Source organism: Gobio gobio, assembly GCF_949357685.1.
Source record: "Gobio gobio genome assembly, chromosome: 16".
Taxonomy (NCBI): domain Eukaryota; kingdom Metazoa; phylum Chordata; class Actinopteri; order Cypriniformes; family Gobionidae; genus Gobio; species Gobio gobio.
Window position 1 is genome coordinate 20,713,951 of NC_137109.1, and position 17,655 is coordinate 20,731,605.

Genomic DNA, 17,655 nt, shown 5'->3' on the forward strand with positions numbered 1-17,655 from the left:
TCCCAATTTATATTAAGTGACTATGTAATAAGATTTACATGAATAATTTGACAAAATGCACTTATTGTGTACATACTTGTTTTATTTTGTACTTATATTTTAAAAATATCTGCATATAATTATATCTATAATTGCACTGTTGACCTTACACTTAACCCACCCATACCACCAAACCTGTGCCTAACATTACCTATGTCCCACCTAGTGTTTTGCAACAACTTAGTAAGTACATTATAACTAACAGTTATTTATTTTTATGTAAGTACATAGTAGTTAAAGACACTTAATATAAAGTGTGACCGTTAAAAATACTACAAACTGACCCCAACACTTTCTGCATTTTTACAAAAAAAAAACCAACAACCTTTTTTTAAATTCCATTTTTACAAATGAGGAGGTCCCCAATGGGAGGTTTGTTCAGGTTTAGCTCATTTCTGGGTACAAATTTGGATTGCACTTTATTTCAAGGTGTTGTTGTTACAGTGTAATTATATATTTAAGTACTAAAGTACATACTTTTCTGTTATTACCATGGTAAGTACATGTAACATATGTAACAAGGACACTGCAAAATAAAGTCTTACCCAAATTTGCCACCAAAATATGTAGGTGGGCTACACACACACACACATTCAAACACAAGATAAAAACAAAATGTCACATGTCATTCTGACTTGCGGCATAAACATCACAGTACAAACAATCAAATGAACGAAAGTTCAGGTGCTTAATGTTCCTTTTCCTCAGGCTATGTTTGGGGTAAAATTAAAGGATCAATGATAATTTGTGTTTCCCTTTGAGCAACACACCTGCACTGGAGTTATCACGGCACACCCACACACTCACACTCACACACACACACACACACACACACACACACACACACACACACACACACACACACACACACACACACACACACACACACACACACACACACACACACACACACACACACACACACACACACACACACACACACACACACACACACACACACACACACACACACACACACACACACACACACACACACACACACACACACACACACACACACACACACACACAGGGGTGTGACGTTCTTTCATGAGCAATTATCACAAATTACGGGAAAAGATGAGTTTGGTGAGGGGGAACTCTCTTTCTCATACACATGGCCGAAGACTCAGCGAAATGCGTAATGCAGAGTCCAGTCAGCTTCGGCCCCTAAATGGATGACCACACAGCGGTAACAAAGGCCGCATTGTGCGCCCATGTGTGTGTGTGTTTGTCATCACGTGTCGCTTCACTGAATCAGTGCGAGTGTGTGCGAGACTGTTTATGCATCTGTGCGACTGTAAAGTAGTTTTATTTGTTTTACTTTAAAAGCCCCCTTTTCGGAAACCTCTCATCTCGTGCCATCGGGTCTGCCTGGATCTTTCTGCCATATGTGCAGCAGAGCGCAAGTCTCCACTGCCAATCACGCATTAAATCACTGGTCTGTCATCAGGCCATCAGCAGCAGCCTATTTAGTGGATCTTTATAGCTCCCTCCTTCCGCTGCTCGTCGTCACTGTCTTTCTCCGTTTTTCTTTCCCATCCTCGTCCAGCAAACCCCCTCTCTCTCTCTCTCTCTCTCTCTCTGTCTCTCTCTCTCCGTGTCGAGCCCTGATCACCTGCAGCACATAAAAATTCCTTTTTTCTCTCTCCAGAGAATTGCGCCGCTGCCTAGGGAGTTTCTGCATTCCTGTTTCTCTCTCTCTCTCTCTTTCTGCCTGTCTCTGCCTCCTCGATCCTGCTGTTTTTTCTCTTGCCGCTTTGTCTTTCCCTCTCACCTGTGACCCAGCCCTTCCTGTTAACTCACGGCACCCACCTGCCGCGCCCGCGCCCCCGCCGTGCCGCGCTTCTTTGGCTGCAGGGCTGGGCTGACTCTCCCAAACCGCTCGGTGCGGGGGAAACCTAGGGCACAGGTTGACTGATTTATTGCCTAATCAATTGATCCTCCCAGATAAGAGTCGGTAACCACAGTCAGTCACTGTTCATTTATGTACACGAATGTTGACTGAGCCCTCGAGGAAAAACCCTTTAATGTACCGTGGCGTGTTTTAGTGTTATTCAACATGCTTTGCGAAAAGATTATGGATGATTGTTTTGGATTACCTACAGAGAGTTTGGTGTAGGCTACGTGTGTGAATGTGGGTGAATGAGTCAACTAGGCTATGTGTGTTTATAAAGTTGCACCTGAGAGCTGCTTGCTATCTACCGCCTACATAGTCAGCATCTTAACTGAAATGACACCCTGATTTTAAATGCTCTATGTACAAATAGTACTCCTCTAAGGAGGTCTATTAATACATAGAGAAAGCTAGAATTCATATTTGCTGTGTCCCAATTCAGAGGCTGCATCCTTCGAAGGCCAGACTGACCGTTGGCCAAGTGAAAACAAGTGATAAGATTTTGGTCGATTTTGAGGTTTTCACAAAAATGTGTTCATTAAGCCCTCGTCTAGCGATCCCAATGCTCCAAAAAGAAATTAAACATCTAAAAGTATCTTTATTTGTACGTTTTCTGGGGGGAGAACTTTTCCCTGTCCATGAAAACGATCTTACTCGCTGACTGACAAAGCGTGCGCCCAAAGACGCCTCAGACAGCGCGCGATCCCAATAGACACACAGAGTATACACAGAATCACAGTACTTCAAAATATCTGTCTTGACCATAGACTGTAAAAACATGGACGTAGTGTTCGTGACATCACCCATAGGATTCTGAAGAGCAGTTTTGAAGCGTAAAGTAGAGACGAGCTGGCTGTTGCCATCTTGGCAGCGCGTCACTCCCGGATAACAGAAAATTGGCAAAGAGGCGGGATGTGGGTGGAGCTGAGGTGACGCGATGACTAACAGACAGCAGATAAATGGCTATCCACCTGTTACTCAAAGTGGCCACGCCCCTTAATTATGCATAACTTTAAGGCTTTATATAATGTAAACGAATGAGTTCGGTGAAAAAATTAATCCCCATCGCAGTTGTCATGAAGGGCAAAATTAGCCGTATAGACCAAAACCATAATTTGTATCAGGCTGTAAACATGTTTTTTTCCTGCTGTAAAGTTGGATATTTTAACATTGAGCTCAATGAGATTCTGCTCCCTTTTGGAGCCGCTAGAGGCCAGTTGATGAATTGCAGTTTAAGTCACTTCCGTATTGGCTTCAAGAGAAACTGGGGGAGGTTGCTGCTTGGTCTGGACAAGTATTCACACAAAAATTATCTGTTATGTCTTAAATGAACATCTGGTTAACTGTTGTGGGAAAATATCTGATGTGTGACATTATTTTAGATCCGTGCAGTACAGTGGGTATATAGATGGCCTCATTAATGTTAATCAAACAATTGTGGTATCATGGAAAAATAATTGAATATATATTTTTCCTATAGATATTAGGTTTTGGCTTGATGTGTGCCAAATTTGGTGTGACTTTAAAGTATGGTTGCTTAGGTGATTTTGTTTTGGAACCTTCAGAAAACTGGATTTTTCTCAAAATTGACTTTGCTGACTCTATTGACTTCAAACAGGTGTATCTCATTCATTGTATGTCCGATTCAAACAAACCATACATTATTTTGAAGGGTTTTTAACTAATTTTGCCAGTATGGGTTTCTGTATAATAAAGAGTATAAACGTGGGGCAAAAAAGTATTTAGTCAGCCCATTGTGCAAGTTCTCCCACTTAAAAAGATGAGAGAGGATTACAATTACAATTACAAAAGATGTAATTTTCATCATAGGTACACTTCAAGTATGAGAGACAGAATGAGAAAAAAAAATCCAGAAAATCACATTGTCTGATTTTTAAAGAATTTATTTGCAAATTATGGTGGAAAATAAGAAAATAAGTCACCTACAAAAAAGCAAGATTTCTGGCTCTCACAGACCTGTAACTTCTTCTTTAAGAGGCTCCTCTGTCCTCCACTCGTTACCTGTATTAATGGCACCTGTTTGAACTCGTTATCAGTATAAAAGACACCTGTCCACAACCTCAAACAGTCAGACTCCAAACTCCACTATGGCCAAGACCAAAGAGCTGTCAAAGGACACCAGAAACAAAATTGTAGACCTGCACCAGGCTGGGAAGACTAAATCTGCAATAGGTAAGCAGCTTGGTGTGAAGAAATCAACTGTGGGAGTAATTATTAGAAAATGGAAGACATACAAGACCACTGATAATCTCCCTCGATCTGGGGCTCCACGCAAGATCTCATCCCGTGGGGTCAAAATGATCACAAGAATCCCAGAACCACACGGTGGACCTAGTGAATGACCTGCAGAGAGCTGGGACCAAAGTAACAAAGGCTACCATCAGTAACACACCTCGCCGCCAGGGACTCAAATCCTGCAGGGCCAGACGTGTCCCCCTGCTTAAGCCAGTACATGTCCGGGCCCGTCTGAAGTTTGCTAGAGAGCATTTGGATGATCCAGAAGAGGATTGGGAGAATGTCATATGGTCAGATGAAACCAAAGTAGAACTTTTTGGTAAAAACTCAACTTGTCATGTTTGGAGGAGAAAGAATGCTGAGTTGCATCCAAAGAACACCATACCTACTGTGAAGCATGGGGGTGGAAACATCATGCTTTGGGGCTGTTTTTCTGCAAAGGGACCAGGACGACTGATCCGTGTAAAGGAAAGAATGAATGGGGCCATGTATCGTGAGATTTTGAGTAAAAATCTCCTTCCATCAGCAAGGGCATTGAAGATGAAACGTGGCTGGGTCTTTCAGCATGACAATGATCCCAAACACACCGCCCGGGCAACTCAGGCATTTCAAGGTCCTGGTGTGGCCTAGCCAGTCTACAGATCTCAACCCCATAAAAAAATCTTTGCTGGGAGTTGAAAATCCGTGCTGCCCAGCAACAGCCCCAAAACATCACTGCTCTAGAGGAGATCTGCATGGAGGAATGGGCCAAACTACCAGCAACAGTGTGTAAAAACCTTTTGGAGACTTACAGAAAACGTTTGACCTTTGTCATTGCCAACAAAGGGTATATAACAAAGTATTGAGATGAACTTTTGTTAATGACCAAATACTTATGTTCCACCATAATTTGCAAATACATTTGTAAAAAAATGACAATGTGATTTTCTGGATTTTTTTCCCTCATTCTGTCTCTCATAGTTGAAGTGTACCTATGATGAAAATTACAGGCCTCTCTCATATTTTTAAGTGGGAGAACTTGCACAATTGGTGGCTGACTAAATACTTTTTTGCCCCACTGTATATATAATCGCATTCTCGATCATGCTAACCAGCCAAACCTTGATCTCTTCCCCACATCGGAATATGCAAAAGGCAGGATGCAAAGTACACTGTGAAATCAAACTTAACTTACATGTATTCATTTAGCAGACACTTTTATCCAAAGCGACTTACAACTGAGGAATACAGGAAGCAATCTGTCATGAAGAGGATTGCTTCCTGTATTCCTCAGTTGTAAGTCGCTTTGGGTAAAAGCGTCTGCTATATGAATACATGTAAATGTAAGAGTTAAGTTTGATTTCACAGTGTACTTTGCATCCTGCCTTTTGCATATTCCGATGTGGGGAAGAGATCAAGGTTTGGCTGGTTAGCATGATCTAGTTGGCCAACTAATGGTTAATAAATATTTTTGCACACAACGTGCACTTAAAAAAAATTAGCTGACCCCAAACTTTTGTATGTATAGCTAATATTTCATAATATAATATAAGATGTTTTACCAGTGCCTGGTTCTTTTTTGGAGAGGTATTTAAAGCATTAAATGAACTTCTGGTGGTGCCATCAACCATAATTGCATTTAAAGGGATAGTTCACATTACATTTTTAATTTTGCCATTATTTACTCACCATCAAGTTGTTCCAAGTTGAACACAAAGGAAGATATTTTGAAGAATGTTTGTAACCAAACAGTTGATGGGGCACCATTGACTTCTATAATAGTCTCCCCCCAACCCCCACATTGTTAATTAAGCTGAATGACTCAATTTAGGAATTAAATTAAATATATTTATAGTCAACGTTTTTCTTGACTGTGTTGGCCATCTCGGATGAGTCACTGAGCTTGTTGCAAAGCGTTTTGGGATTGGCTTCTCTTTGGGCCCGTTTACACCTGCATGAGGCCCTATTTTAACGATCTAAGCACATGGTCTGAAGCGCATTTGTGTGCTACTGCGCGTCCCTGTGTGTGTAATGAGCAGAGTGTATGCGCATTGTGCACCCGCCTATAGGCGCATATTACTAACACGTCCTTTAAATAACACAAAAGATACAGCGCTATTGACTTTACACCAGGTTTTTGTTGGCCAATGGCGCAGTCGTTTTCAGTTGCCTTAAAGGTCCCATGGCATGGCATTTTTCTATTATTTTATAATGTTTCCTGAGCTGTACTTATATTGTTAGTATGACTTTTACATCATAAAATGTCATAATTTAGAAATAAAAGGCATTTTTTCTATACTGCTGTTTGCCCTGTGGCTGAATGCCCTGCTTCAAGAGGCGTGTCTGCTGTGAGACTTCAGTAAAAACACCCACTGTTGTGATTGGCTGACATCTTTGCATTTTATATGAGCGGAGGGGGCGTGGTTTATCGAGGCACGAGCAGGCACGAGTCTGCCAGGGAGACGGATGGACCTGAGTTCACTTCACATCAGTTCTCAGCATGTCTGAACTGTTTTAGTTACAGCATATACTTTAGGTTATTAGTCTATTTCTAGTCGGAGGGACTGTCACTCATGTCAGAAAGTTAGTAACTTTAGTAAATTATGGATCAGCGCTGACTGGAGACGCGAACCGTTTAGAACGATTCAGTCCGATTTGGTGAACTGATTCGGTTCACTAAAAAGAACTGGTTCAAAAGAAAGATCGTTCGCGAACCGGACATCACTAATGTATCAGAGACTGAGCTCAGCGATTGCTAACAAAGTTATTTATAGTAACTACTGAGTTATGAGAGCGCTGTCAGTCAGCGCGAGTTTATTGTGTTTGTATCTGAGAGTTCTGAATAAACAGTCACACCGAGTCCGTCTCTTCATCATTATTCTACCAACTTTGTAACACATGCAAAGTACCATTACAGCTGTCGAGATGAACGAGTTAAAAGTAAGTGTTGATAATAGCATTATTTTTAAAATAAAATAAAAGCGTCAGTGACGCGCGTTGAGTACACAGCGCAAACAAAGACACAACAGCAGTAATCGGATGTAATCCAGTTTATTGTGGGGCTAGGCTGGCTAGCCCGAATATGCTCACGCTTACCCCCCTTCTGCTTAATCTCACGCCGCGTTTGGTGCCTCCGCTGTGGGCCAGATGCAGTACTGTGGGTCGGGGATGTTGAAGGCCGAGCTTCGGCGTGTGTGAGGTTTATCTCTGCTGATGTTGAGCAGAAACTCATGACTGTATGCACATTTTAGAACCGATAGACGCGACGAGGACGTACAAAAACACTGACTCACAAGATATAAAACACGAAAACACCTTTCTGTCTGGAGAGAGAGAAGCCGCATTGTGTGCACGAATAATAAATAATTAGCTACACATCAGAAATCACTGATCACAGATCAGAAGGAACTGAAAAAAGACTTCTGTTTTCATTTGTACATCCAAACACTGAGAAACTGCCAGCGTTCACTCGTTCACAAGCCATGATCTCTCTAGCGCTTGCTTGGGCGTGCCAGATTCTCTGGGCGGAGGAAAGGGAGGAAACCGTGCCTGCTTGGACGTCAAACCAGGAGACTTCAGGATTGGCTAGTCTGGCCTGTCATTTTCTCAAAGGCAGAGAAAGACAGCCACAACTCGGTTTTACACCGATCAACATTTCTATCCACTTGGGGACAATATTCAGGCTAGGGGAACTCATATTAATGTTGAAAAACCTCATAAAATGAAAATTTCATGCCATGGGACCTTTAAAATAGCAACGTGCCAACAATGCGCCTGAACACACCTCGTTTTCAGACCAGCACGCCCATGGGCAAACAGATGGACGCGAGTGCATCTGCTATTTAAACATCGTGGAGCTGGAAACTAGCGTTGAGCCAGGTGTATGATAGGGCCCCATGTCACTTTATGCATTTTTACAGATCGGATAGCTATCTGATTTGTTAAAATGTTCCGATTTACACAAGCCCACATAAACGTGTCTCCGCAAAACAATCTGATCTTCCTTTCTCGCGCTATATGCAAATTTTACAGAATTCACATCAACAAAAAGCAACAGATATGAGCTCAACAGGAGAGAGCGGCATCAGTGCTGGCAAGATCATTTAGTCTCACTGCTTTTAATGAAGAAGTTTATGGATTGAGCTTATGCCGAACTTTCAGTTTCATTTGTGGCAGTTTGGGCGTTTGCGGCTTGCTAAAGAGATACTCAAAAGTGCCATATGTGCCTCAACAACCACATGCATTTACACTATTCCAGTTTTGTTTGGAATGTGATTTGAGTCTAGTCTGTCACAAAGCATTTTGTAGGGCATTTACACCTGGTCTTTTCACGATCGCATAGCTTTCCGATAAGACAAAACACATAAAGTGACCAGTTGTAAACAGGCCCTTTGAAGAGCACATGCAATGGTGCCTTTGATTTTAGCTAAAATATTATCTTAGAAGACTGCATAATGTTTCTTGAAATCTGTAGCACACCTGATGCTTTAAAGTGCTGAGAGAAGAAAAACTAGGTGATAGAATTAGTTCAATAGCCAATGGTTTGGTTTACAATGCATGTTGGCAGTTTCTCAGATGAAAAATAAGGTTAACATGTGTTTGAGTGTGTGTGTGTGTGTGTGTGTGTGTGTGTGTGTGTGTGTGTGTGTGTGTGTGTGTGTGTGTGTGTGTGTGTGTGTGTGTGTGTGTGTGTGTGTGTGTGTGTGTGTGTGTGTGTGTGTGTGTGTGTGTGTGTGTGTAAGAGAGAGACATAGGTGATCGTAATAAACTCTGCCGGGGAAGATGAACTGTAATGTGAAGTTTGATGAGTAAGTGAGTGAGTGAGAGGTAAATAAAAAGCTTTTAGTGTCAGAGATGGAAGGACAAAGATTACAGTCACAAAACCTCCCACACTGTATTACGAACATGCCGTACACTCACACACACACACACACACACACACACACACACACACACACACACACACACACACACACACACACACACACACACACACACACACACACACACACATATCTGATTTGTCTCTCCACACACACATGGCTGGGCCTATTTTTGGAGGCTTTTAAAAGTTCCAAGAATCTTCAACATAAACGAATGAACGGTTCCTTAAAACCCGGATGGGCATGTGATGTTCTTCCATTCCGTTCTGCTTCTCCTCTGTCTCTTTCATTTCGCTCTGTTGTTTCTCCGTGACCCAAACACAAGCTGACAGGTGAAGAATGGCTTTCTCACGCTGTGAGCGTGAGCGAGTGATCGCGCACCCAGCTCGAACCCAGAGCGGTGCACACGCCCTCGAGTGATTCCACTTTCACAGCAGTCAAATGAGTTTGGCTAAGTGCCACCATCAGAACATCTAAAACAGGAGCTCATTTAATGAGAGGAACGAAATTCTTGTCACAAGTGGACAGCGCTAAATACTAAATACCGGTCTGACGCCCTAGGCGAAATCCTTATTGGTGCCCCCAGTCAAATCTTAAAAAGCAACATTGGTATTAGTGGTATTAATTAACAAATACATACATACATTCCAAATTATATTTGTATATATTTGTTAATAAGGATTCAAATTAATACCAGTAGCATTGTGTAGCCAGATGCCTTTATAGCCCTAGGCCTTTATAATATGTAGCCTATATTTGTGCAATCCGTAGTTGCTTCCCCTCTGTATGACACTGCTTGCATTAAGCACTATTAGAACTGAATAAATCAATTCAGCATTCAACACCATCCGTGAAGATGCGTTAAATTCGACAAAGTGATTTAATAAAGGATATATTAATGTTGTGAATTAGCACATGTGAATTTTGCCTCTAACATACACACTGAGCAATGCTATCTGCCCATTTCACAACGTGATTTCTCAACTGCCACAAATACTGCCCTAACAACAGATTTGTGCACTTTTTACTGTACCTGTTTTTTTTAAATAGGCCTTTAGTTTGAATGTAGCTTTGTTGTATGGTTAAAAAAAGCGGTACCTTGCCAAAGCATTGACCGAGCTTTTTGATCTAATGGTGTTTTTGAGTGCTCCAAACGCAAACTTTTTTGACAGTACTCTGATCCAGGAAAGGTTCTCTCACCATTCCTGATTTCGGACACACACTCACAGCGTTTGGACAGAAAGCCGATGCTCTCCGTATGTTTTTCCGTCGTCTCCGGGCATGTTCATATGTAAATTGCACAACTTAAAGTGTTGGGCGGAATGGCGATATATATCATTACCACGGTATAAAATGTCTATCGTTAAAGATTTTCCTATATCGTGTATATCGCCGGTGTTTCCGGTTTTATTTTGCAGTTCGCTTCACTCTCACTGCAGTGTGTGTACTGCAAGTGTCATAACAGCCGCAGAGCGAACGCACAGAGTAATGTCATAACATCATTTTCAACACACTCAGATGTTTCTAATATGATAAACAGAGCTGCGTTACCTCATACTCATGACCGGAAAATCGGAATTGGCACTGACGACTATGCCATAATAAAAGTCCCACTGCTCGCGAGGCGTGTGTTGCGCTCTTCTCATTAACAATCGCTCCTGCGGCCATGCTCAGCTCCACAATACTCAGTCCTGCTCTGCTTCATACTACAGTAACGTTAACAATCGCATCCATGAACATGATTTCTGCATTGAGTCCTATCCCGATTCTTTTCCATCGGCTGTGAGGTGAAGACCACATGTCCCAAGATTCTGCGCTCAAAAGTGGCGTCATCTAACTATGCCTTTATTTTGAACAGGCAACCTCTAGTGGACGGAAAAGTTACATAGTGTAGCTTTAAGATATTGTTGGTCATTCAGTGTTTCTGTATGGCGTGAAGATAATAGATGAGCGCCAGCCAATGAGATTGCCGTTTGCGCATTGGTCCCGCCCACTACCACATATCTTCTGCTTGTATGAATAATGAATGATTCCAAATGAACTCCGTTGTTTTGACAGGAAAATACAACAAAGAATATGGTTTACATGTAGCGCGCTGATTCTGCAAGGTATGTAAGACTCTCTCTCTTTGCGCGTGTGTGTGTTTGTGAGAGAGAAACAGAGCGTTCTCTCAACGCAACGTCGAGTTGTGTGCCTTCACACTCGAGTTTATGGTACGTCAGATACAGATACTCTGCGCATCCGTTGAGCTGAACTGAAATAGATAGATCGCTTGACGGAGAGCGAAACTGTTTCTCTGAGTGTTCAGGGAGTGAAAATATATCTGGGCTAAACTTATTCTTAGCCTCTTAGACATACTAGCTAATGATAGATATTGTTTAGTCGCCCAGAGTAAAGATTTACTTGCAAAAACAAGGCGTTTAAAAAAAATTACGAAGATTTGACTCCCTTTGTGCACACTCACATTGGCAGCCTTTGTTTAGTCACGAGGCATTAAATGTCGGCGATAAACATAAAAATAAAATAAAAATCGTCCCGGTGTGAACAGGCCTAAGCGGCAACCTCTCGCTGTTTCTTTTGAAGCCAATACGGAAGTGCCTTAAACTGCAATTCATCGACTGGCCACTAGGGACAGGCTCCAGAAGGTAGCAGAATCTCATTGAGCCCCATGTTAAAATGGCCAACTTTACAGCAGAATAAAACATGTTTACAGCCTGGTACAAATTGTGGTTTTGGTCTATACGCCTAATTTTGCCCTTCATGACGACTGTGAGGGGGGTGAATTTTTTTATAACTCATTCGTTTACATTATATAAAGCTTTAAAGTTCTGCATAATTAAGGGCGTGGCCACTTCGAGTGACAGGTGGATAGCCATTTATCTGCTGTCTCTTAGTCATCACGTCACTTAAGCTCCGCCCACGTCCCGCCTTTTTGCCCATTTTCTGTTATCCGGGAGTGACGCGCGATGACGCGCTCCCAAGATGGCAACGGCCATCTCGTCCCTACTTTACGCTTCAGAACGGCTCACCAGAATCCTATGGGTGACGTCACGTCACGGACACTACGTCCATATTTTTACAGTCTATGGTGTAAACAGGGACTATGGCTTTGTGAAGAACCTTTAACCTTCATGGAACCTTTCCATTCCACAAAAAGTTCTTTATAGTGGAAAAAGGTTCTTTCGATCTTTTTAAAATGTTCTTCACAAAAAAAAAAAAAAATTTTTTAGGAACTATACTCTGAAAAAACCTCTTTTGGAACCTTTTTTTTAAGAGTGTATGTTTACATGACTTTGTGTCTTCGTTCACCTTCATTATATGGAAAAGAGTAGCCTCAACATTCTTCAGAACATCTCCTTTTGTTTTCCACGGAATAAAGACGTTTCAGTCGGGAAATTCCAATTTTTGTTTCTTACTAATCAAATCCTCCACACATTTATTAAGTGCCTTTGTTATTTCTCAATAGATGAATTACAGCCTTCACAAATGGGACTAAAGTTAGAATTTAAAGAGAAACATCTTGCCAAATGCCTCCATTGTATTTGGCCATTGAATTCAGGGAAGTCTAAAGAGTATGTTTACGTTCCATTCATCGAGAACTGTCAAGGTGGAAACATGTTGAAAAGATGAAAAGTCAGTGGAGCCTCCTTTAAATGCTTGAGCAATACTGTTTAGAATCACACACCTGTTTTTAAAGCAGAGGGAACTATAGGCTACATGCGCACACACACACACACACACACACACACACACACACACACACACACACACATGCACATAAACGCAAGTAAAGTTTGGGGAAGCAATCGGGGAGAAATTACTGACATGTGTGGACTCTGAAGGTAAGAAGTCAGTTGTACGAACTCTGACATTAAACCATGACCTTTGGAGATCTTTACGGATGCAGACTTAAAGACAAGAGTTCAGCTACTGACATAGTGTATATATACATAGCACTATGAACATATGTTAGAAAATTCAACTGTCAGCTTAACTAGACAAATTGAACAAAACAATGTTCATGGAACATTTTTAGACAGGCAAAGAGTGTGTATGATCAAGCAGACCAAAAAAAAAGAAAGACTTTTGGCGTTTTAAATGAATGTGTAAAATATATTTTATAATAGTTAAATAGGAGTTAAATTTTAAATAGAATATTTTTAATAAGGGATTCAAACTAAATAATGAATGCACTGTTTTGCATTTATTTGAATGTTTATTTGGTTGATTTCATTATACTAGCAGGGTTATTTAACTAAAACTGACAAACCATTAAAAAAAAAATGTATGTTACCTTATAACGGAAATTAAGTAAATGTACTATTATTTTACTTCAGCTAGCTGCCAAACCAACACATTTCATTTTCGTTAAGTTTAACCTGATGTACTAAAATAACTAAAATTAAAATTTTAGAATTTTAGAGCTGTCAGGACGGATTGTACGTGTTCACGTCATAGGCCTGCGTAAGCTAAGTAAAGAAAAGACAGATAGGAAGCTACTATGCGGTGGTAGGGTTCCTGTTATTTATTTATTTCTTTATTTTAACGTCACCTTGCTAGGCTACTAGCCAGTGTTTTATAAGCCTATCTGATATAGCTACCAATTGAGAATGAGGAGATACGTCATGGTCGTGGGCGGAGTCTGGCCCGTACACCATTCCGGGATCCGACGCTATCGGTTGCCAGGGGTAACATTGTAAGAGCGAAACAGAGATCAGAGCAGGAAAGACGGCTCGAGGAATTATCATCGCGGCGTTTAAGCGGAGAAATTACGAGAAAACTTGAAATGGAGAAGAAGAGGTCTCGTACAGGGAGAAACTTACTACCAGCGCCAAGCTGAGGTATTTAGAGAAGCTGATATCAAAAACGTTGACCCATACGAGCTGCCACGGCAGAACTCTTTACCACCTTGCACTGAAATGTTTCTATAAATATATTTCCTGTGCATTCTGAATAATAAATATATCTCCCCACTATCCTGCAGCAGTCCAGTGCTCGTCATCCTTAGCAGTGTTTTTCTCTTACTGATCATATTTTGTACCTGTTGAGTTTATATTTTTAAATTAATTTGACTAAAAATTTAAATGATCGTTTGTGTGCGCTGGTGCTTTTATTCCAGCCTTCTTGAGTAGAATGAATGCTCGGTACGTGCTTTAAATGGATGTAATGTATGTTAAATATTGAATTAATCTTAAACAGTGATGCACAGTAGAGGAAAATGACAGTCAACTAGGCCTACCTTGAATATTAATTAAGCGTTTTGGGCATAAACATGTTTATAGCATACAGTAAAATGACCGACAATGAAAAATGACAGAATAGTGATCAACATGTTTGATACAAATAAATAAAGGTTCGTATTGATCAAGTGTCTCACACTTCAGCATCGCGCTCACTAGTTAAGACCATGACTGACACCCTGTGGTGAAATAATGGCGTACGTTTACCAGCCGCTGCTTTCTCAGATCGGCTTGGGTGGATTAAAACTTAATGTTCAGTTGAGTTTGGAAAACTATGTACATAGTAATCATCAGAATATCTCTTCTCCAGTCTCTGTCCGAATTCATTACCTGGCGGGCAGACCCCCAAAATGGCGGAAGGGGGGCGGGGCGCTGTGTCGTGACGACATCTCCTCATTCTCAATAGTGTAGCCTAATAACAGCCTATCTCGCCATTGCCTAACATTCGCTTTAGAACAATGATGTTTTCAAGAAATCAAAAAACAGTAACATAAATGCTATTACCTGCTCATAAGACACGTTTTTTTCGTCCGTATTTCATTCGTTATTTATTTTTTTCATTTGCAGGGGAGCTTTGATGTTGTTGACGATCAGACAGACCGTCCGACGCACCTCAAACGATCAGATCCATCCGCGCAGGAGAAGCAGAGCCGAAGCACAACTCAAGGCAAATACCTAAACAAAGTTCCTCCGCGATTAAATTGCAGTTTAACGCATCAACCGTTAGAGGGCCAAAAGTAGTAAGGCTCTACTTGTAGACTTTGAAATTTGGAAGAAACTGAGATTTATTTTAATAGCTTGATAAAGTTGAGAGGGGACAATATTAGTGAGCACGTTAGTGATTTTTTTCTATGTGTTCTGGCTAGTTCTAATCTAATATACAGTTCTCTCTTAAAAAATATGTTTTGTGCCTTAATTGCTTTAATAAAAACTAATGTGACTACAGGTTGTACCTTAGCTACTCTTGGAAAGTGCTCTTTACTGTCAAAATAATAGTTTACAGATTCCTATACTTACAGCTACAGATTCTGCACCTAAAGTTTTTTTTTTTTTAAGCAGCAGTAAAAATGATCACAATGTCATGAATGACCAAATCCTACAAATCAAATTCGTTCTCGCACTGCATTTGAGGAAACTAATGTTTTCTGACAAAAGGAACTGTGATCTTGTCAAAGCTCATTGCTGATCTGGTCTAAATAAGCTTTTTATGGCAGCAGCGCTGTATAGCTGGATCTCAGAAGTGCTTTCTGTCACGAGCAATCATATAATCAGCAGAAAACACAGCGCCGCTGCAAATACTGCACAGTTTACAAGTCTACAGAAGTCCAGGGGTTTGTTGAGTTTGACGTTTACAGAGTCTGCAGACAGGGAAATTGGTCTCCTTTGGCTCAGTTTATCCGAGCAATGGAGGATGTGTGAACAATTTATGAGGGCTAACTGTATGAATGACAACACTATTGTTCCTTATCCTCAGGATGGGTGAAGGAGCGGATTTTAATAACACCATTTTAGACATTTAAGACACCTTTTGTTGTTTTACAGTTTAACCCTATTCAAGGCTTTTCCCCCTCACATTCTCTCCTCTTCCACCGTCATCCATCATCCGTGTCGCTGGAGGTCACGAGCCATCGATCAGTCTCTCACCTAAAACATCACCTCTTGCTCTCGTTTGTGGCTTAATCATAATGACGGTTATTCAAATAATGATTTGTTCAATTTATATGTTTATCTTTTAATAGGATGTGAGAGGCTGTTTTTATCATGGGTCCTGGAAGGAAACGCGGTAGTCTGATAGTGTGTACACAAAAAAAACACAAACCCAACTCTTAAAAAAAAGGGGAACATTTGATTTTTTTGTTGAGAAAACTCATATCATGGCAGCATAATGTCCGACTTTTCTCAATTTTTAGACTTTCCAATGTAGTTGAGAAAAGTTTACGGTACATTTTGAAATTATTATTATTTAAGATATTGGAGTGTGCGTTTCACTAGAATATTCTTGTTTAATTCAACGTGTTTCTTGCCATTTCTTTGTCATTATTTGTGAAATTTACTTGCAATGTCTGAGTGAAAATGTTACACCATTTTTTTCAGATGCATTGAAGATTTTTGAGTCCTCAAAATGCTAAATGTCTATTTTCTCTATCACTTAATTTTTATTTATTTATTGTCATAACAACTAAAAATATTATCCAGCAATTAGCATTTGAAACATTTTGATTTTTAATTTATTTAACAATATATTTGCCCCTAAAAAGAGGGAAAATTAACATTTAATAATACATATAGACACGACAAAACATAAAACACAATAATGGGGACAATTAACAAAAATATATTTTGAAGTGTCTTATTGCATGGTATTGCAACTCCAATGTAATCAGTATAATTACAGAAATAACGTCTTGATCACAATACTTACAATAGAAAAAAAAGCTAATGAGTTGTGTATTTACTCAAATACACTCAGAAAAAAGGGTACAAAAGCTGTCACTGGGGTGGTACCTTTGTTTTCAAAAGGTACACTTTTGTACCTAAAGGATACAAATTGATACCTTAAAGGTATACATTACCTAAAGCAGGGGTTTTCAAACTGGGGTCCGGGGACCCCCAGGGGTCCTCCAGAAGGTTCTAAGGGGTCCCCCAAAAAAATTTCAGAGAGTAAAAAGACAAAGCAAAAATGGTTAAAGTCTACTGCACTTTCATTGCCGTACACATACTTTCCAGAATTGTATATGTTTGCTTTGTATCTTTCTAGTGAGTTTTTCTCACTATAGTCCCCTTTATCTCGCTCACTGAGGTTGTGAGGCAGTATTCTTAACACAGTTCATTAGCTGCTTACATACATTTATTGTGAAAGATGCTTATACAAATAATTTTTTATAGAAAATGTTCTTCTTCTGGTTTATACATCCAACATTAAGTATGGCCAATTTAAATTTGGAAATAATGTTGTATTTATAATGTCACACTTACTATTTATCTAACAGTTTAAATGTTTTTTTTCTTTCTTTATAAATATATAGATGGATTTTGGGAAGGGGGTCCCTCATAAAAGGTTCATCATATCTGGGGGTCCTTGGCATCATAAAGTTTGAAAACCCCTGACCTAAAGTGTACATATTAGTACCTAAAAGGAACAAAATTGTACCTTTTTGAAAAGTGACAGCATTTGTACCTTTTTTTCTGAGAGTGTAATATGATTAAATGAAATACAAAACAAATTCAAAGGATATAGTGCTAATAAAAAATTAAGTGTTTTGGTGCCACCAAGTGGATATGAAAAGCAGCTGAGTGAGCCATCCTGGCCCTTAAGAGCCAATGAGAGCATGGAGCCCCTGGGTCGGCCCCTCACAGATCT